General features: G+C 37.4%; 15 non-coding genes across 15 annotated transcripts; all 15 read left to right on the forward strand.

Annotated features, from left to right (window-relative positions):
* The first annotated feature begins 2,775 nt into the window (after positions 1–2,775).
* On the forward strand, positions 2,776–2,848 carry TRNAF-GAA (transfer RNA phenylalanine (anticodon GAA)). The gene has a single exon. It is a non-coding gene; the product is annotated as a tRNA-Phe (tRNA).
* Positions 2,849–4,034: 1,186 nt separating this feature from the next.
* On the forward strand, positions 4,035–4,107 carry TRNAF-GAA (transfer RNA phenylalanine (anticodon GAA)). The gene has a single exon. It is a non-coding gene; the product is annotated as a tRNA-Phe (tRNA).
* A 1,186-nt stretch (positions 4,108–5,293) lies between these two features.
* Positions 5,294–5,366, forward strand: TRNAF-GAA (transfer RNA phenylalanine (anticodon GAA)). Its single transcript has one exon. It is a non-coding gene; the product is annotated as a tRNA-Phe (tRNA).
* A 1,094-nt stretch (positions 5,367–6,460) lies between these two features.
* Positions 6,461–6,533, forward strand: TRNAF-GAA (transfer RNA phenylalanine (anticodon GAA)). Its single transcript has one exon. It is a non-coding gene; the product is annotated as a tRNA-Phe (tRNA).
* A 1,186-nt stretch (positions 6,534–7,719) lies between these two features.
* On the forward strand, positions 7,720–7,792 carry TRNAF-GAA (transfer RNA phenylalanine (anticodon GAA)). The gene has a single exon. It is a non-coding gene; the product is annotated as a tRNA-Phe (tRNA).
* Positions 7,793–10,144: 2,352 nt separating this feature from the next.
* Positions 10,145–10,217, forward strand: TRNAF-GAA (transfer RNA phenylalanine (anticodon GAA)). Its single transcript has one exon. It is a non-coding gene; the product is annotated as a tRNA-Phe (tRNA).
* Positions 10,218–11,402: 1,185 nt separating this feature from the next.
* Positions 11,403–11,475, forward strand: TRNAF-GAA (transfer RNA phenylalanine (anticodon GAA)). Its single transcript has one exon. It is a non-coding gene; the product is annotated as a tRNA-Phe (tRNA).
* Positions 11,476–11,648: 173 nt separating this feature from the next.
* Positions 11,649–11,721, forward strand: TRNAF-GAA (transfer RNA phenylalanine (anticodon GAA)). The gene has a single exon. It is a non-coding gene; the product is annotated as a tRNA-Phe (tRNA).
* A 1,185-nt stretch (positions 11,722–12,906) lies between these two features.
* Positions 12,907–12,979, forward strand: TRNAF-GAA (transfer RNA phenylalanine (anticodon GAA)). The gene has a single exon. It is a non-coding gene; the product is annotated as a tRNA-Phe (tRNA).
* Positions 12,980–13,918: 939 nt separating this feature from the next.
* On the forward strand, positions 13,919–13,991 carry TRNAF-GAA (transfer RNA phenylalanine (anticodon GAA)). The gene has a single exon. It is a non-coding gene; the product is annotated as a tRNA-Phe (tRNA).
* A 173-nt stretch (positions 13,992–14,164) lies between these two features.
* TRNAF-GAA (transfer RNA phenylalanine (anticodon GAA)) lies at positions 14,165–14,237 on the forward strand. Its single transcript has one exon. It is a non-coding gene; the product is annotated as a tRNA-Phe (tRNA).
* A 939-nt stretch (positions 14,238–15,176) lies between these two features.
* On the forward strand, positions 15,177–15,249 carry TRNAF-GAA (transfer RNA phenylalanine (anticodon GAA)). The gene has a single exon. It is a non-coding gene; the product is annotated as a tRNA-Phe (tRNA).
* A 939-nt stretch (positions 15,250–16,188) lies between these two features.
* Positions 16,189–16,261, forward strand: TRNAF-GAA (transfer RNA phenylalanine (anticodon GAA)). Its single transcript has one exon. It is a non-coding gene; the product is annotated as a tRNA-Phe (tRNA).
* A 173-nt stretch (positions 16,262–16,434) lies between these two features.
* Positions 16,435–16,507, forward strand: TRNAF-GAA (transfer RNA phenylalanine (anticodon GAA)). Its single transcript has one exon. It is a non-coding gene; the product is annotated as a tRNA-Phe (tRNA).
* A 940-nt stretch (positions 16,508–17,447) lies between these two features.
* Positions 17,448–17,520, forward strand: TRNAF-GAA (transfer RNA phenylalanine (anticodon GAA)). The gene has a single exon. It is a non-coding gene; the product is annotated as a tRNA-Phe (tRNA).
* The last annotated feature ends 851 nt before the right edge of the window (positions 17,521–18,371 follow it).

Genomic DNA, 18,371 nt, shown 5'->3' on the forward strand with positions numbered 1-18,371 from the left:
CAGTGGCTCATTGTAATGAATGTGCTGCAAAAATGCCATATATTGCAATACAGAAGTATTGCAGTATATGGTAGCAGCGATCTGACTATCTAGGGTTAATGTACCCTAGATGGTCTAAAAGATAGTGAAAAAAAAAAGAAAAAAAAAAGTTTAAAAAATAAAAAAAATTAATAAAATATTAAAAGTTCAAATCACCCCCCTTTCCCTAGAACGGATATAAAACATAACAAACAGTAAAAATCACAGACATATTAGGTATCGCCGCGTCCCAAAATGCCCGATCTATCAAAATATAAAAACGGTTACGGCCGGCGGTGACCTCCGAGGCGGGAAATGGCGCCCAAATGTCCGAAATGCGACTTTTACACCTTTTTACATAACATAAAAAATGAAATAAAAAATGATCAAAATGTCGCACAGACCTCAAAATGGTAGCAATGAAAACGTCGCCTCATTTCGCAAAAAATGACCCCTCACACATCTCCGTGCACCAAAGTATGAAAAAGTTATTAGCGTCAGAAGATGGCAAAAAATTTTTTTTCTTTTTTGTACACATTCGTTTAATTTTTGAAAATGTATTAAAACACAATAAAACCTGTATAAATTTGGTATCACCGCGATCGCACCGAAACAAAGAATAAAGTAGGCATGTTATTTGGAGCGAAGAGTGAAAGTCGTAAAAACTGAGCCCACAAGAACGTGACGCACGTGCGTTTTTTTTTAAATTTTTCCACATTTGGAATTTTTTTTCAGCTTTGCAGTACATGGCATGTTAAAATAAATAACATTACGGGAAAGTAAAATTTGTTACGCACAAAATAAGCCCTCACACAGGTCTGTACACGGAAAAATGAAAAAGTTATGGATTTTTGAAGTTGGAGAGCGAGAAATGAGGCGAAAAACCCTCCGTCCTTAAGGGGTTAAAAAGTCTTTCGGTTTTGTTTTGTTTTTTCTTAGTCTATTAGAATTTTTATGCTGCCTGAAAATTGCCAGATTGTTCAAAATGTCCTGAGAAAAATATAGAACATAATTCAATTGAAAACAAAACGTTTTCTCAGAGGCTCAAATGGCTTGGTTGGCAGAGCATTAGGCTTAAGGTCCCTGTTTAGTTTCTGGGTTTTGGAAAGGTTCATATTAAATGTATTGTAACTTTGTGAAATTTAGTTCACGATGGAATGTCTTCAAATTCTTCAAAGGGAGATCATCTTTTCACTCTCGTGAAGCTAAAATAGTTCAGTGTAAAGAGCTTTACACTGAAGATCTTGAAGTATCTGGCACATCTCTAGGTTTTGCAATGGTCTCGCTGAAGCTCTACAGGTCCTTGCTCAGTATGCAGAGCTTTACACTGAAGATCTTGAAGTACCTGGCTCATCTCTAGGTTTTGCCATGGTCTCGCTGAAGCTCTAAAGGTCCTTGCTTCAATGTTAAGCTTTATCTTGCTAGTATATTGATACTTATCAACTAATTTAAATAAATGTAGCTTCCTGTGAAGTAATTGGAAATTTTCTTGTGCTGGAGAGGACTCTGGTTTGTAATGCAGTTGGATTTCTATGCTGTTGTTGTGTCTTCAATTTTTTAAAAAAGTGTCCCCGCTTACTGTAAGAGGAGGCAGAAATAGCTCAGTTGGGAGAGCGTTAGACTGAAGATCTAAAGGTCCCTGGTTCGATCCCGGGTTTCGGCATCTTTTCACACCATATAAATGTACAAAAATACAACACAACACGTTTAAAAAATTTACTTCCGGTTTGGAAATTTTTGTTATTCTTGTAATTGTATTCACAATGTCTTTGCATTTCTATGATGTGGAACATCTTCAAATTCCCAAAACAGTGACCTCCACAACTAGCAGCACAGGCCGAAATAGCTCAGTTGGGAGAGCGTTAGACTGAAGATCTAAAGGTCCCTGGTTCGATCCTGGGTTTCGGCATGTTCTTCTTTGGATATAAAACAACCGATAACTATTTTGGAAGTCTCCTTTTTCTTTCGTAAATTGATAGGGATGCTCCTCATTCAGGAAAGTACATGATTAAAAGTACCCATTTCTAAATCCATCCCAAAACGTTTTCAGTAGGCTTTAAAACCACCAGCACGGACTGATGCACTGAAAATCTCAACATCCCTACTTGAAATCCAATATTGGATATGCTTGGTAACCAAAACAATGTGATTGATGAAAGTTTAAAAAGTCTTTCGGTTTTGTTTTGTTTTTTCTTAGTCTATTAGAATTTCCATGCTGCCTGAAAATTGCCGGATTGTTCAAAATGTCCTGAGAAAAATATAGAACATAATTCAATTGAAAACAAAACGTTTTCTCAGAGGCTCAAATGGCTTGGTTGGCAGAGCATTAGGCTTAAGGTCCCTGTTTAGTTTCTGGGTTTTGGAAAGGTTCATATTAAATGTATTGTAACTTTGTGAAATTTAGTTCACGATGGAATGTCTTCAAATTCTTCAAAGGGAGATCATCTTTTCACTCTCGTGAAGCTAAAATAGTTCAGTGTAAAGAGCTTTACACTGAAGATCTTGAAGTACCTGGCTCATCTCTAGGTTTTGCCATGGTCTCGCTGAAGCTCTAAAGGTCCTTGCTTCAATGTTAAGCTTTATCTTGCTAGTATATTGATACTTATCAACTAATTTAAATAAATGTAGCTTCCTGTGAAGTAATTGGAAATTTTCTTGTGCTGGAGAGGACTCTGGTTTGTAATGCAGTTGGATTTCTATGCTGTTGTTGTGTTTTCAATTTTTTTTAAAACGTGTCCACGCTTACTGTTAGAGAAGGCCGAAATAGCTCAGTTGGGAGAGCGTTAGACTGAAGATCTAAAGGTCCCTGGTTCGATCCCGGGTTTCGGCATCTTTTCACACCATATAAATGTACAAAAATACAACACAACACGTTTAAAAAATTTACTTCCGGTTTGGAAATTTTTGTTATTCTTGTAATTGTATTCACAATGTCTTTGCATTTCTATGATGTGGAACATCTTCAAATTCCCAAAACAGTGACCTCCACAACTAGCAGCACAGGCCGAAATAGCTCAGTTGGGAGAGCGTTAGACTGAAGATCTAAAGGTCCCTGGTTCGATCCCGGGTTTTGGCATGTTCTTCTTTGGATATAAAACAACCGATAACTATTTTGGAAGTCTCCTTTTTCTTTCGTAAATTGATAGGGATGCTCCTCATTCAGGAAAGTACATGATTAAAAGTACCCATTTCTAAATCCATCCCAAAACGTTTTCAGTAGGCTTTAAAACCACCAGCAAGGACTGATGCACTGAAAATCTCAACATCCCTACTTGAAATCCAATATTGGATATGCTTGGTAACCAAAACAATGTGATTGATGAAAGTTTAAAAAGTCTTTCGGTTTTGTTTTGTTTTTTCTTAGTCTATTAGAATTTTTATGCTGCCTGAAAATTGCCAGATTGTTCAAAATGTCCTGAGAAAAATATAGAACATAATTCAATTGAAAACAAAACGTTTTCTCAGAGGCTCAAATGGCTTGGTTGGCAGAGCATTAGGCTTAAGGTCCCTGTTTAGTTTCTGGGTTTTGGAAAGGTTCATATTAAATGTATTGTAACTTTGTGAAATTTAGTTCACGATGGAATGTCTTCAAATTCTTCAAAGGGAGATCATCTTTTCACTCTCGTGAAGCTAAAATAGTTCAGTGTAAAGAGCTTTACACTGAAGATCTTGAAGTATCTGGCACATCTCTAGGTTTTGCAATGGTCTCGCTGAAGCTCTACAGGTCCTTGCTCAGTATGCAGAGCTTTACACTGAAGATCTTGAAGTACCTGGCTCATCTCTAGGTTTTGCCATGGTCTCGCTGAAGCTCTAAAGGTCCTTGCTTCAATGTTAAGCTTTATCTTGCTAGTATATTGATACTTATCAACTAATTTAAATAAATGTAGCTTCCTGTGAAGTAATTGGAAATTTTCTTGTGCTGGAGAGGACTCTGGTTTGTAATGCAGTTGGATTTCTATGCTGTTGTTGTGTTTTCCATTTTTTTTAAAACGTGTCCACGCTTACTGTTAGAGAAGGCCGAAATAGCTCAGTTGGGAGAGCGTTAGACTGAAGATCTAAAGGTCCCTGGTTCGATCCCGGGTTTCGGCATCTTTTCACACCATATAAATGTACAAAAATACAACACAACACGTTTAAAAAATTTACTTCCGGTTTGGAAATTTTTGTTATTCTTGTAATTGTATTCACAATGTCTTTGCATTTCTATGATGTGGAACATCTTCAAATTCCCAAAACAGTGACCTCCACAACTAGCAGCACAGGCCGAAATAGCTCAGTTGGGAGAGCGTTAGACTGAAGATCTAAAGGTCCCTGGTTTGATCCCGGGATTTGGCATGTTCTTCTTTGGATATAAAACAACCGATAACTATTTTGGAAGTCTCCATTTTCTTTCGTAAATTGATAGGGATGCTCCTCATTCAGGAAAGTACATGATTAAAAGTACCCATTTCTAAATCCATCCCAAAACGTTTTCAGTAGGCTTTAAAACCACCAGCAAGGACTGATGCACTGAAAATCTCAACATCCCTACTTGAAATCCAATATTGGATATGCTTGGTAAACAAAACAATGTGATTGATGAAAGTTTAAAAAGTCTTTCGGTTTTGTTTTGTTTTTTCTTAGTCTATTAGAATTTTTATGCTGCCTGAAAATTGCCAGATTGTTCAAAATGTCCTGAGAAAAATATAGAACATAATTCAATTGAAAACAAAACGTTTTCTCAGAGGCTCAAATGGCTTGGTTGGCAGAGCATTAGGCTTAAGGTCCCTGTTTAGTTTCTGGGTTTGGGAAAGGTTCATATTAAATGTATTGTAACTTTGTGAAATTTAGTTCACGATGGAATGTCTTCAAATTCTTCAAAGGGAGATCATCTTTTCACTCTCGTGAAGCTAAAATAGTTCAGTGTAAAGAGCTTTACACTGAAGATCTTGAAGTATCTGGCACATCTCTAGGTTTTGCAATGGTCTCGCTGAAGCTCTACAGGTCCTTGCTCAGTATGCAGAGCTTTACACTGAAGATCTTGAAGTACCTGGCTCATCTCTAGGTTTTGCCATGGTCTCGCTGAAGCTCTAAAGGTCCTTGCTTCAATGTTAAGCTTTATCTTGCTAGTATATTGATACTTATCAACTAATTTAAATAAATGTAGCTTCCTGTGAAGTAATTGGAAATTTTCTTGTGCTGGAGAGGACTCTGGTTTGTAATGCAGTTGGATTTCTATGCTGTTGTTGTGTTTTCCATTTTTTTTAAAACGTGTCCACGCTTACTGTTAGAGAAGGCCGAAATAGCTCAGTTGGGAGAGCGTTAGACTGAAGATCTAAAGGTCCCTGGTTCGATCCCGGGTTTCGGCATCTTTTCACACCATATAAATGTACAAAAATACAACACAACACGTTTAAAAAATTTACTTCCGGTTTGGAAATTTTTGTTATTCTTGTAATTGTATTCACAATGTCTTTGCATTTCTATGATGTGGAACATCTTCAAATTCCCAAAACAGTGACCTCCACAACTAGCAGCACAGGCCGAAATAGCTCAGTTGGGAGAGCGTTAGACTGAACATCTAAAGGTCCCTGGTTCGATCCTGGGTTTCGGCATGTTCTTCTTTGGATATAAAACAACCGATAACTATTTTGGAAGTCTCCTTTTTCTTTCGTAAATTGATAGGGATGCTCCTCATTCAGGAAAGTACATGATTAAAAGTACCCATTTCTAAATCCATCCCAAAACGTTTTCAGTAGGCTTTAAAACCACCAGCAAGGACTGATGCACTGAAAATCTCAACATCCCTACTTGAAATCCAATATTGGATATGCTTGGTAACCAAAACAATGTGATTGATGAAAGTTTAAAAAGTCTTTCGGTTTTGTTTTGTTTTTTCTTAGTCTATTAGAATTTCCATGCTGCCTGAAAATTGCCAGATTGTTCAAAATGTCCTGAGAAAAATATAGAACATAATTCAATTGAAAACAAAACGTTTTCTCAGAGGCTCAAATGGCTTGGTTGGCAGAGCATTAGGCTTAAGGTCCCTGTTTAGTTTCTGGGTTTTGGAAAGGTTCATATTAAATGTATTGTAACTTTGTGAAATTTAGTTCACGATGGAATGTCTTCAAATTCTTCAAAGGGAGATCATCTTTTCACTCTCGTGAAGCTAAAATAGTTCAGTGTAAAGAGCTTTACACTGAAGATCTTGAAGTACCTGGCTCATCTCTAGGTTTTGCCATGGTCTCGCTGAAGCTCTAAAGGTCCTTGCTTCAATGTTAAGCTTTATCTTGCTAGTATATTGATACTTATCAACTAATTTAAATAAATGTAGCTTCCTGTGAAGTAATTGGAAATTTTCTTGTGCTGGAGAGGACTCTGGTTTGTAATGCAGTTGGATTTCTATGCTGTTGTTGTGTTTTCAATTTTTTTTAAAACGTGTCCACGCTTACTGTTAGAGAAGGCCGAAATAGCTCAGTTGGGAGAGCGTTAGACTGAAGATCTAAAGGTCCCTGGTTCGATCCCGGGTTTCGGCATCTTTTCACACCATATAAATGTACAAAAATACAACACAACACGTTTAAAAAATTTACTTCCGGTTTGGAAATTTTTGTTATTCTTGTAATTGTATTCACAATGTCTTTGCATTTCTATGATGTGGAACATCTTCAAATTCCCAAAACAGTGACCTCCACAACTAGCAGCACAGGCCGAAATAGCTCAGTTGGGAGAGCGTTAGACTGAAGATCTAAAGGTCCCTGGTTCGATCCCGGGTTTTGGCATGTTCTTCTTTGGATATAAAACAACCGATAACTATTTTGGAAGTCTCCTTTTTCTTTCGTAAATTGATAGGGATGCTCCTCATTCAGGAAAGTACATGATTAAAAGTACCCATTTCTAAATCCATCCCAAAACGTTTTCAGTAGGCTTTAAAACCACCAGCAAGGACTGATGCACTGAAAATCTCAACATCCCTACTTGAAATCCAATATTGGATATGCTTGGTAACCAAAACAATGTGATTGATGAAAGTTTAAAAAGTCTTTCGGTTTTGTTTTGTTTTTTCTTAGTCTATTAGAATTTTTATGCTGCCTGAAAATTGCCAGATTGTTCAAAATGTCCTGAGAAAAATATAGAACATAATTCAATTGAAAACAAAACGTTTTCTCAGAGGCTCAAATGGCTTGGTTGGCAGAGCATTAGGCTTAAGGCCCCTGTTTAGTTTCTGGGTTTTGGAAAGGTTCATATTAAATGTATTGTAACTTTGTGAAATTTAGTTCACGATGGAATGTCTTCAAATTCTTCAAAGGGAGATCATCTTTTCACTCTCGTGAAGCTAAAATAGTTCAGTGTAAAGAGCTTTACACTGAAGATCTTGAAGTATCTGGCACATCTCTAGGTTTTGCAATGGTCTCGCTGAAGCTCTACAGGTCCTTGCTCAGTATGCAGAGCTTTACACTGAAGATCTTGAAGTACCTGGCTCATCTCTAGGTTTTGCCATGGTCTCGCTGAAGCTCTAAAGGTCCTTGCTTCAATGTTAAGCTTTATCTTGCTAGTATATTGATACTTATCAACTAATTTAAATAAATGTAGCTTCCTGTGAAGTAATTGGAAATTTTCTTGTGCTGGAGAGGACTCTGGTTTGTAATGCAGTTGGATTTCTATGCTGTTGTTGTGTTTTCAATTTTTTTTAAAACGTGTCCACGCTTACTGTTAGAGAAGGCCGAAATAGCTCAGTTGGGAGAGCGTTAGACTGAAGATCTAAAGGTCCCTGGTTCGATCCCGGGTTTCGGCATCTTTTCACACCATATAAATGTACAAAAATACAACACAACACGTTTAAAAAATTTACTTCCGGTTTGGAAATTTTTGTTATTCTTGTAATTGTATTCACAATGTCTTTGCATTTCTATGATGTGGAACATCTTCAAATTCCCAAAACAGTGACCTCCACAACTAGCAGCACAGGCCGAAATAGCTCAGTTGGGAGAGCGTTAGACTGAAGATCTAAAGGTCCCTGGTTCGATCCCGGGTTTTGGCATGTTCTTCTTTGGATATAAAACAACCGATAACTATTTTGGAAGTCTCCTTTTTCTTTCGTAAATTGATAGGGATGCTCCTCATTCAGGAAAGTACATGATTAAAAGTACCCATTTCTAAATCCATCCCAAAACGTTTTCAGTAGGCTTTAAAACCACCAGCAAGGACTGATGCACTGAAAATCTCAACATCCCTACTTGAAATCCAATATTGGATATGCTTGGTAACCAAAACAATGTGATTGATGAAAGTTTAAAAAGTCTTTCGGTTTTGTTTTGTTTTTTCTTAGTCTATTAGAATTTTTATGCTGCCTGAAAATTGCCAGATTGTTCAAAATGTCCTGAGAAAAATATAGAACATAATTCAATTGAAAACAAAACGTTTTCTCAGAGGCTCAAATGGCTTGGTTGGCAGAGCATTAGGCTTAAGGTCCCTGTTTAGTTTCTGGGTTTTGGAAAGGTTCATATTAAATGTATTGTAACTTTGTGAAATTTAGTTCACGATGGAATGTCTTCAAATTCTTCAAAGGGAGATCATCTTTTCACTCTCGTGAAGCTAAAATAGTTCAGTGTAAAGAGCTTTACACTGAAGATCTTGAAGTATCTGGCACATCTCTAGGTTTTGCAATGGTCTCGCTGAAGCTCTACAGGTCCTTGCTCAGTATGCAGAGCTTTACACTGAAGATCTTGAAGTACCTGGCTCATCTCTAGGTTTTGCCATGGTCTCGCTGAAGCTCTAAAGGTCCTTGCTTCAATGTTAAGCTTTATCTTGCTAGTATATTGATACTTATCAACTAATTTAAATAAATGTAGCTTCCTGTGAAGTAATTGGAAATTTTCTTGTGCTGGAGAGGACTCTGGTTTGTAATGCAGTTGGATTTCTATGCTGTTGTTGTGTCTTCAATTTTTTAAAAAAGTGTCCCCGCTTACTGTAAGAGGAGGCAGAAATAGCTCAGTTGGGAGAGCGTTAGACTGAAGATCTAAAGGTCCCTGGTTCGATCCCGGGTTTCGGCATCTTTTCACACCATATAAATGTACAAAAATACAACACAACACGTTTAAAAAATTTACTTCCGGTTTGGAAATTTTTGTTATTCTTGTAATTGTATTCACAATGTCTTTGCATTTTTATGATGTGGAACATCTTCAAATTCCCAAAACAGTGACCTCCACAACTAGCAGCACAGGCCGAAATAGCTCAGTTGGGAGAGCGTTAGACTGAAGATCTAAAGGTCCCTGGTTCGATCCTGGGTTTCGGCATGTTCTTCTTTGGATATAAAACAACCGATAACTATTTTGGAAGTCTCCTTTTTCTTTCGTAAATTGATAGGGATGCTCCTCATTCAGGAAAGTACATGATTAAAAGTACCCATTTCTAAATCCATCCCAAAACGTTTTCAGTAGGCTTTAAAACCACCAGCAAGGACTGATGCACTGAAAATCTCAACATCCCTACTTGAAATCCAATATTGGATATGCTTGGTAACCAAAACAATGTGATTGATGAAAGTTTAAAAAGTCTTTCGGTTTTGTTTTGTTTTTTCTTAGTCTATTAGAATTTCCATGCTGCCTGAAAATTGCCGGATTGTTCAAAATGTCCTGAGAAAAATATAGAACATAATTCAATTGAAAACAAAACGTTTTCTCAGAGGCTCAAATGGCTTGGTTGGCAGAGCATTAGGCTTAAGGTCCCTGTTTAGTTTCTGGGTTTTGGAAAGGTTCATATTAAATGTATTGTAACTTTGTGAAATTTAGTTCACGATGGAATGTCTTCAAATTCTTCAAAGGGAGATCATCTTTTCACTCTCGTGAAGCTAAAATAGTTCAGTGTAAAGAGCTTTACACTGAAGATCTTGAAGTACCTGGCTCATCTCTTGGTTTTGCCATGGTCTCGCTGAAGCTCTAAAGGTCCTTGCTTCAATGTTAAGCTTTATCTTGCTAGTATATTGATACTTATCAACTAATTTAAATAAATGTAGCTTCCTGTGAAGTAATTGGAAATTTTCTTGTGCTGGAGAGGACTCTGGTTTGTAATGCAGTTGGATTTCTATGCTGTTGTTGTGTTTTCCATTTTTTTTAAAACGTGTCCACGCTTACTGTTAGAGAAGGCCGAAATAGCTCAGTTGGGAGAGCGTTAGACTGAAGATCTAAAGGTCCCTGGTTCGATCCCGGGTTTCGGCATCTTTTCACACCATATAAATGTACAAAAATACAACACAACACGTTTAAAAAATTTACTTCCGGTTTGGAAATTTTTGTTATTCTTGTAATTGTATTCACAATGTCTTTGCATTTCTATGATGTGGAACATCTTCAAATTCCCAAAACAGTGACCTCCACAACTAGCAGCACAGGCCGAAATAGCTCAGTTGGGAGAGCGTTAGACTGAAGATCTAAAGGTCCCTGGTTCGATCCTGGGTTTCGGCATGTTCTTCTTTGGATATAAAACAACCGATAACTATTTTGGAAGTCTCCTTTTTCTTTCGTAAATTGATAGGGATGCTCCTCATTCAGGAAAGTACATGATTAAAAGTACCCATTTCTAAATCCATCCCAAAACGTTTTCAGTAGGCTTTAAAACCACCAGCAAGGACTGATGCACTGAAAATCTCAACATCCCTACTTGAAATCCAATATTGGATATGCTTGGTAACCAAAACAATGTGATTGATGAAAGTTTAAAAAGTCTTTCGGTTTTGTTTTGTTTTTTCTTAGTCTATTAGAATTTCCATGCTGCCTGAAAATTGCCAGATTGTTCAAAATGTCCTGAGAAAAATATAGAACATAATTCAATTGAAAACAAACCGTTTTCTCAGAGGCTCAAATGGCTTGGTTGGCAGAGCATTAGGCTTAAGGTCCCTGTTTAGTTTCTGGGTTTTGGAAAGGTTCATATTAAATGTATTGTAACTTTGTGAAATTTAGTTCACGATGGAATGTCTTCAAATTCTTCAAAGGGAGATCATCTTTTCACTCTCGTGAAGCTAAAATAGTTCAGTGTGGAGAGCTTTACACTGAAGATCTTGAAGTATCTGGCACATCTCTAGGTTTTGCAATGGTCTCGCTGAAGCTCTACAGGTCCTTGCTCGGTATGCAGAGCTTTACACTGAAGATCTTGAAGTACCTGGCTCATCTCTAGGTTTTGCCATGGTCTCGCTGAAGCTCTAAAGGTCCTTGCTTCAATGTTAAGCTTTATCTTGCTAGTATATTGATACTTATCAACTAATTTAAAGAAATGTAGCTTCCTGTGAAGTAATTGGAAATTTTCTTGTGCTGGAGAGGACTCTGGTTTGTAATGCAGTTGGATTTCTATACTGTTGTTGTGTCTTCAATTTTTTTAAAAAGTGTCCACGCTTACTGTTAGAGGAGGCCGAAATAGCTCAGTTGGGAGAGCGTTAGACTGAAGATCTAAAGGTCCCTGGTTCGATCCCGGGTTTCGGCATCTTTTCACACCGTATAAATGTACAAAAATACAACACAACACGTTTAAAAAATTTACTTCCGGTTTGGAAATTTTTGTTATTCTTGTAATTGTATTCACAATGTCTTTGCATTTCTATGATGTGGAACATCTTCAAATTCCCAAAACAGTGACCTCCACAACTAGCAGCACAGGCCGAAATAGCTCAGTTGGGAGAGCGTTAGACTGAAGATCTAAAGGTCCCTGGTTCGATCCCGGGTTTCGGCATGTTCTTCTTTGGATATAAAACAACCGATAACTATTTTGGAAGTCTCCTTTTTCTTTCGTAAATTGATAGGGATGCTCCTCATTCAGGAAAGTACATGATTAAAAGTACCCATTTCTAAATCCATCCCAAAACGTTTTCAGTAGGCTTTAAAACCACCAGCAAGGACTGATGCATTGAAAATCTCAACATCCCTACTTGAAATCCAATATTGGATATGCTTGGTAACCAAAACAATGTGATTGATGAAAGTTTAAAAAGTCTTTCGGTTTTGTTTTGTTTTTTCTTAGTCTATTAGAATTTCCATGCTGCCTGAAAATTGCCAGATTGTTCAAAATGTCCTGAGAAAAATATAGAACATAATTCAATTGAAAACAAAACGTTTTCTCAGAGGCTCAAATGGCTTGGTTGGCAGAGCATTAGGCTTAAGGTCCCTGTTTAGTTTCTGGGTTTTGGAAAGGTTCATATTAAATGTATTGTAACTTTGTGAAATTTAGTTCACGATGGAATGTCTTCAAATTCTTCAAAGGGAGATCATCTTTTCACTCTCGTGAAGCTAAAATAGTTCAGTGTAAAGAGCTTTACACTGAAGATCTTGAAGTATCTGGCACATCTCTAGGTTTTGCAATGGTCTCGCTGAAGCTCTACAGGTCCTTGCTCAGTATGCAGAGCTTTACACTGAAGATCTTGAAGTACCTGGCTCATCTCTAGGTTTTGCCATGGTCTCGCTGAAGCTCTAAAGGTCCTTGCTTCAATGTTAAGCTTTATCTTGCTAGTATATTGATACTTATCAACTAATTTAAAAAAATGTAGCTTCCTGTGAAGTAATTGGAAATTTTCTTGTGCTGGAGAGGACTCTGGTTTGTAATGCAGTTGGATTTCTATGCTGTTGTTGTGTCTTCAATTTTTTTAAAAAGTGTCCACGCCTACTGTTAGAGGAGGCCAAAATAGCTCAGTTGGGAGAGCGTTAGACTGAAGATCTAAAGGTCCCTGGTTCGATCCTGGGTTTCGGCATCTTTTCACACCGTATAAATGTACAAAAATACAACACAACACGTTTAAAAAATTTACTTCCGGTTTGGAAATTTTTGTTATTCTTTTAATTGTATTCACAATGTCTTTGCATTTCTATGGTGTGGAACATCTTCAAATTCCCAAAACAGTGACCTCCACAACTAGCAGCACAGGCCGAAATAGCTCAGTTGGGAGAGCGTTAGACTGAAGATCTAAAGGTCCCTGGTTCGATCCCGGGTTTCGGCATGTTCTTCTTTGGATATAAAACAACCGATAACTATTTTGGAAGTCTCCTTTTTCTTTCGTAAATTGATAGGGATGCTCCTCATTCAGGAAAGTACATGATTAAAAGTACCCATTTCTAAATCCATCCCAAAACGTTTTCAGTAGGCTTTAAAACCACCAGCAAGGACTGATGCATTGAAAATCTCAACATAGCTACTTGAAATCCAATATTGGATATGCTTGGTAACCAAAACAATGTGATTGATGAAAGTTTAAAAAGTCTTACGGTTTTGTTTTGTTTTTTCTTAGTCTATTAGAATTTCCATGCTGCCTGAAAATTGCCAGATTGTTCAAAATGTCCTGAGAAAAATATAGAACATAATTCAATTGAAAACAAAACGTTTTCTCAGAGGCTCAAATGGCTTGGTTGGCAGAGCATTAGGCTTAAGGTCCCTGTTTAGTTTCTGGGTTTTGGAAAGGTTCATATTAAATGTATTGTAACTTTGTGAAATTTAGTTCACGATGGAATGTCTTCAAATTCTTCAAAGGGAGATCATCTTTTCACTCTCGTGAAGCTAAAATAGTTCAGTGTAAAGAGCTTTACACTGAAGATCTTGAAGTATCTGGCACATCTCTAGGTTTTGCAATGGTCTCGCTGAAGCTCTACAGGTCCTTGCTCAGTATGCAGAGCTTTACACTGAAGATCTTGAAGTACCTGGCTCATCTCTAGGTTTTGCCATGGTCTCGCTGAAGCTCTAAAGGTCCTTGCTTCATTGTTAAGCTTTATCTTGCTAGTATATTGATACTTATCAACTAATTTAAAGAAATGTAGCTTCCTGTGAAGTAATTGGAAATTTTCTTGTGCTGGAGAGGACTCTGGTTTGTAATGCAGTTGGATTTCTATGCTGTTGTTGTGTCTTCAATTTTTTTAAAAAGTGTCCACGCTTACTGCTAGAGGAGGCCGAAATAGCTCAGTTGGGAGAGCGTTAGACTGAAGATCTAAAGGTCCCTGGTTCGATCCCGGGTTTCGGCATCTTTTCACACCGTATAAATGTACAAAAATACAACACAACACGTTTAAAAAATTTACTTCCGGTTTGGAAATTTTTGTTATTCTTTTAATTGTATTCACAATGTCTTTGCATTTCTATGGTGTGGAACATCTTCAAATTCCCAAAACAGTGACCTCCACAACTAGCAACACAGGCCGAAATAGCTCAGTTGGGAGAGCGTTAGACTGAAGATCTAAAGGTCCCTGGTTCGATCCCGGGTTTCGGCATGTTCTTCTTTGGATATAAAACAACCGATAACTATTTTGGAAGTCTCCTTTTTCTTTCGTAAATTGATAGGGATGCTCCTCATTCAGGAAAGTACATGATTAAAAGTACCCATTTCTAAATCCATCCCAAAACGTTTTCAGTAGGCTTTAAAACCACCAGCAAGGACTGATGCATTGAAAATCTCAACATCCCTACTTGAAATCCAATATTGGATATGCTTGGTAACCAAAACAATGTGATTGATGAAAGTTTAAAAAGTCTTTCGGTTTTGTTTTGTTTTTTCTTAGTCTATTAGAATTTCCATGCTGCCTGAAAATTGCCAGATTGTTCAAAATGTCCTGAGAAAAATATAGGACATAATTCAATTGAAAACAAAACGTTTTCTCAGAGGCTCAAATGGCTTGGTTGGCAGAGCATTAGGCTTAAGGTCCCTGTTTAGTTTCTGGGTTTTGGAAAGGTTCCTATTAAATGTATTGTAACTTTGTGAAATTTAGTTCACGATGGAATGTCTTCAAATTCTTCAAAGGGAGATCATCTTTTCACTCTCGTGAAGCTAAAATAGTTCAGTGTAAAGAGCTTTACACTGAAGATCTTGAAGTATCTGGCACACCTCTAGGTTTTGCAATGGACTCGCTGAAGCTCTACAGGTCCTTGCTCAGTATGCAGAGCTTTACACTGAAGATCTTGAAGTACCTGGCTCATCTCTAGGTTTTGCCATGGTCTCGCTGAAGCTCTAAAGGTCCTTGCTTCAATGTTAAGCTTTATCTTGCTAGTATATTGATACTTATCAACTAATTTAAAGAAATGTAGCTTCCTGTGAAGTAATTGGAAATTTTCTTGTGCTGGAGAAGACTCTGGTTTGTAATGCAGTTGGATTTCTATGCTGTTGTTGTGTCTTCAATTTTTTTAAAAAGTGTCCACGCTTACTGTTAGAGGAGGCCGAAATAGCTCAGTTGGGAGAGCGTTAGACTGAAGATCTAAAGGTCCCTGGTTCGATCCCGGGTTTCGGCATGTTCTTCTTTGGATATAAAACAACCGATAACTATTTTGGAAGTCTCCTTTTTCTTTCGTAAATTGATAGGGATGCTCCTCATTCAGGAAAGTACATGATTAAAAGTACCCATTTCTAAATCCATCCCAAAACGTTTTCAGTAGGCTTTAAAACCACCAGCAAGGACTGATGCATTGAAAATCTCAACATCCCTACTTGAAATCCAATATTGGATATGCTTGGTAACCAAAACAATGTGATTGATGAAAGTTTAAAAAGTCTTTCGGTTTTGTTTTGTTTTTTCTTAGTCTATTAGAATTTCCATGCTGCCTGAAAATTGCCAGATTGTTCAAAATGTCCTGAGAAAAATATAGGACATAATTCAATTGAAAACAAAACGTTTTCTCAGAGGCTCAAATGGCTTGGTTGGCAGAGCATTAGGCTTAAGGTCCCTGTTTAGTTTCTGGGTTTTGGAAAGGTTCATATTAAATGTATTGTAACTTTGTGAAATTTAGTTCACGATGGAATGTCTTCAAATTCTTCAAAGGGAGATCATCTTTTCACTCTCGTGAAGCTAAAATAGTTCAGTGTAAAGAGCTTTACACTGAAGATCTTGAAGTATCTGGCACACCTCTAGGTTTTGCAATGGACTCGCTGAAGCTCTACAGGTCCTTGCTCAGTATGCAGAGCTTTACACTGAAGATCTTGAAGTACCTGGCTCATCTCTAGGTTTTGCCATGGTCTCGCTGAAGCTCTAAAGGTCCTTGCTTCAATGTTAAGCTTTATCTTGCTAGTATATTGATACTTATCAACTAATTTAAAGAAATGTAGCTTCCTGTGAAGTAATTGGAAATTTTCTTGTGCTGGAGAAGACTCTGGTTTGTAATGCAGTTGGATTTCTATGCTGTTGTTGTGTCTTCAATTTTTTTAAAAAGTGTCCACGCTTACTGTTAGAGGAGGCCGAAATAGCTCAGTTGGGAGAGCGTTAGACTGAAGATCTAAAGGTCCCTGGTTCGATCCCGGGTTTCGGCATCTTTTCACACCGTATAAATGTACAAAAATACAACACAACACGTTTAAAAAATTTACTTCCGGTTTGGAAATTTTTGTTATTCTTTTAATTGTATTCACAATGTCTTTGCATTTCTATGGTGTGGAACATCTTCAAATTCCCAAAACAGTGACCTCCACAACTAGCAGCACAGGCCGAAATAGCTCAGTTGGGAGAGCGTTAGACTGAAGATCTAAAGGTCCCTGGTTCGATCCCGGGTTTCGGCATGTTCTTCTTTGGATATAAAACAACCGATAACTATTTTGGAAGTCTCCTTTTTCTTTCGTAAATTGATAGGGATGCTCCTCATTCAGGAAAGTACATGATTAAAAGTACCCATTTCTAAATCCATCCCAAAACGTTTTCAGTAGGCTTTAAAACCACCAGCAAGGACTGATGCACTGAAAATCTCAACATCCCTACTTGAAATCCAATATTGGATATGCTTGGTAACCAAAACAATGTGATTGATGAAAGTTTAAAAAGTCTTTTGGTTTTGTTTTGTTTTTTCTTAGTCTATTAGAATTTCCATGCTGCCTGAAAATTGCCAGATTGTTCAAAATGTCCGGAGAAAAATATAGAACATAATTCAATTGAAAACAAAACGTTTTCTCAGAGGCTCAAATGGCTTGGTTGGCAGAGCATTAGGCTTAATGTCCCTGTTTAGTTTCTGGGTTTTGGAAAGGTTCATATTAAATGTATTGTAACTTTGTGAAATTTAGTTCACGATGGAATGTCTTCAAATTCTTCAAAGGGAGATCATCTTTTCACTCTCGTGAAGCTAAAATAGTTCAGTGTAAAGAGCTTTACACTGAAGATCTTGAAGTATCTGGCACATCTCTAGGTTTTGCAATGGTCTCGCTGAAGCTCTACAGGTCCTTGCTCAGTATGCAGAGCTTTACACTGAAGATCTTGAAGTACCTGGCTCATCTCTAGGTTTTGCCATGGTCTCGCTGAAGCTCTAAAGGTCCTTGCTTCAATGTTAAGCTTTATCTTGCTAGTATATTGATACTTATCAACTAATTTAAATAAATGTAGCTTCCTGTGAAGTAATTGGAAATTTTCTTGTGCTGGAGAGGACTCTGGTTTGTAATGCAGTTGGATTTCTATGCTGTAGTTGTGTTTTCCATTTTTTTTAAAACGTGTCCACGCTTACTGTTAGAGAAGGCCGAAATAGCTCAGTTGGGAGAGCGTTAGACTGAAGATCTAAAGGTCCCTGGTTCGATCCCGGGTTTCGGCATCTTTTCACCCCATATAAATGTACAAAAATACAACACAACACGTTTAAAAAGTTTACATCCGGTTTGGAAATTTTTGTTATTCTTGTAATTGTATTCACAATGTCTTTGCATTTCTATGATGTGGAACATCTTCAAATTCCCAAAACAGTGACCTCCACAACTAGCAGCACAGGCCGAAATAGCTCAGTTTGGAGAGCGTTAGACTGAAGATCTAAAGGTCCCTGGTTCGATCCCGGGTTTCGGCATGTTCTTCTTTGGATATAAAACAACCGATAACTATTTTGGAAGTCTCCTTTTTCTTTCGTAAATTGATAGGGATGCTCCTCATTCAGGAAAGTACATGATTAAAAGTACCCATTTCTAAATCCATCCCAAAACGTTTTCAGTAGGCTTTAAAACCACCAGCAAGGACTGATGCACTGAAAATCTCAACATCCCTACTTGAAATCCAATATTGGATATGCTTGGTAACCAAAACAATGTGATTGATGAAAGTTTAAAAAGTCTTTCGGTTTTGTTTTGTTTTTTCTTAGTCTATTAGAATTTTTATGCTGCCTGAAAATTGCCAGATTGTTCAAAATGTCCTGAGAAAAATATAGAACATAATTCAATTGAAAACAAAACGTTTTCTCAGAGGCTCAAATGGCTTGGTTGGCAGAGCATTAGGCTTAAGGTCCCTGTTTAGTTTCTGGGTTTTGGAAAGGTTCATATTAAATGTATTGTAACTTTGTGAAATTTAGTTCACGATGGAATGTCTTCAAATTCTTCAAAGGGAGATCATCTTTTCACTCTCGTGAAGCTAAAATAGTTCAGTGTAAAGAGCTTTACACTGAAGATCTTGAAGTATCTG

The sequence above is a fragment of the Engystomops pustulosus genome, chromosome 1, assembly GCF_040894005.1.
Source record: "Engystomops pustulosus chromosome 1, aEngPut4.maternal, whole genome shotgun sequence".
NCBI classification, from domain to species: domain Eukaryota; kingdom Metazoa; phylum Chordata; class Amphibia; order Anura; family Leptodactylidae; genus Engystomops; species Engystomops pustulosus.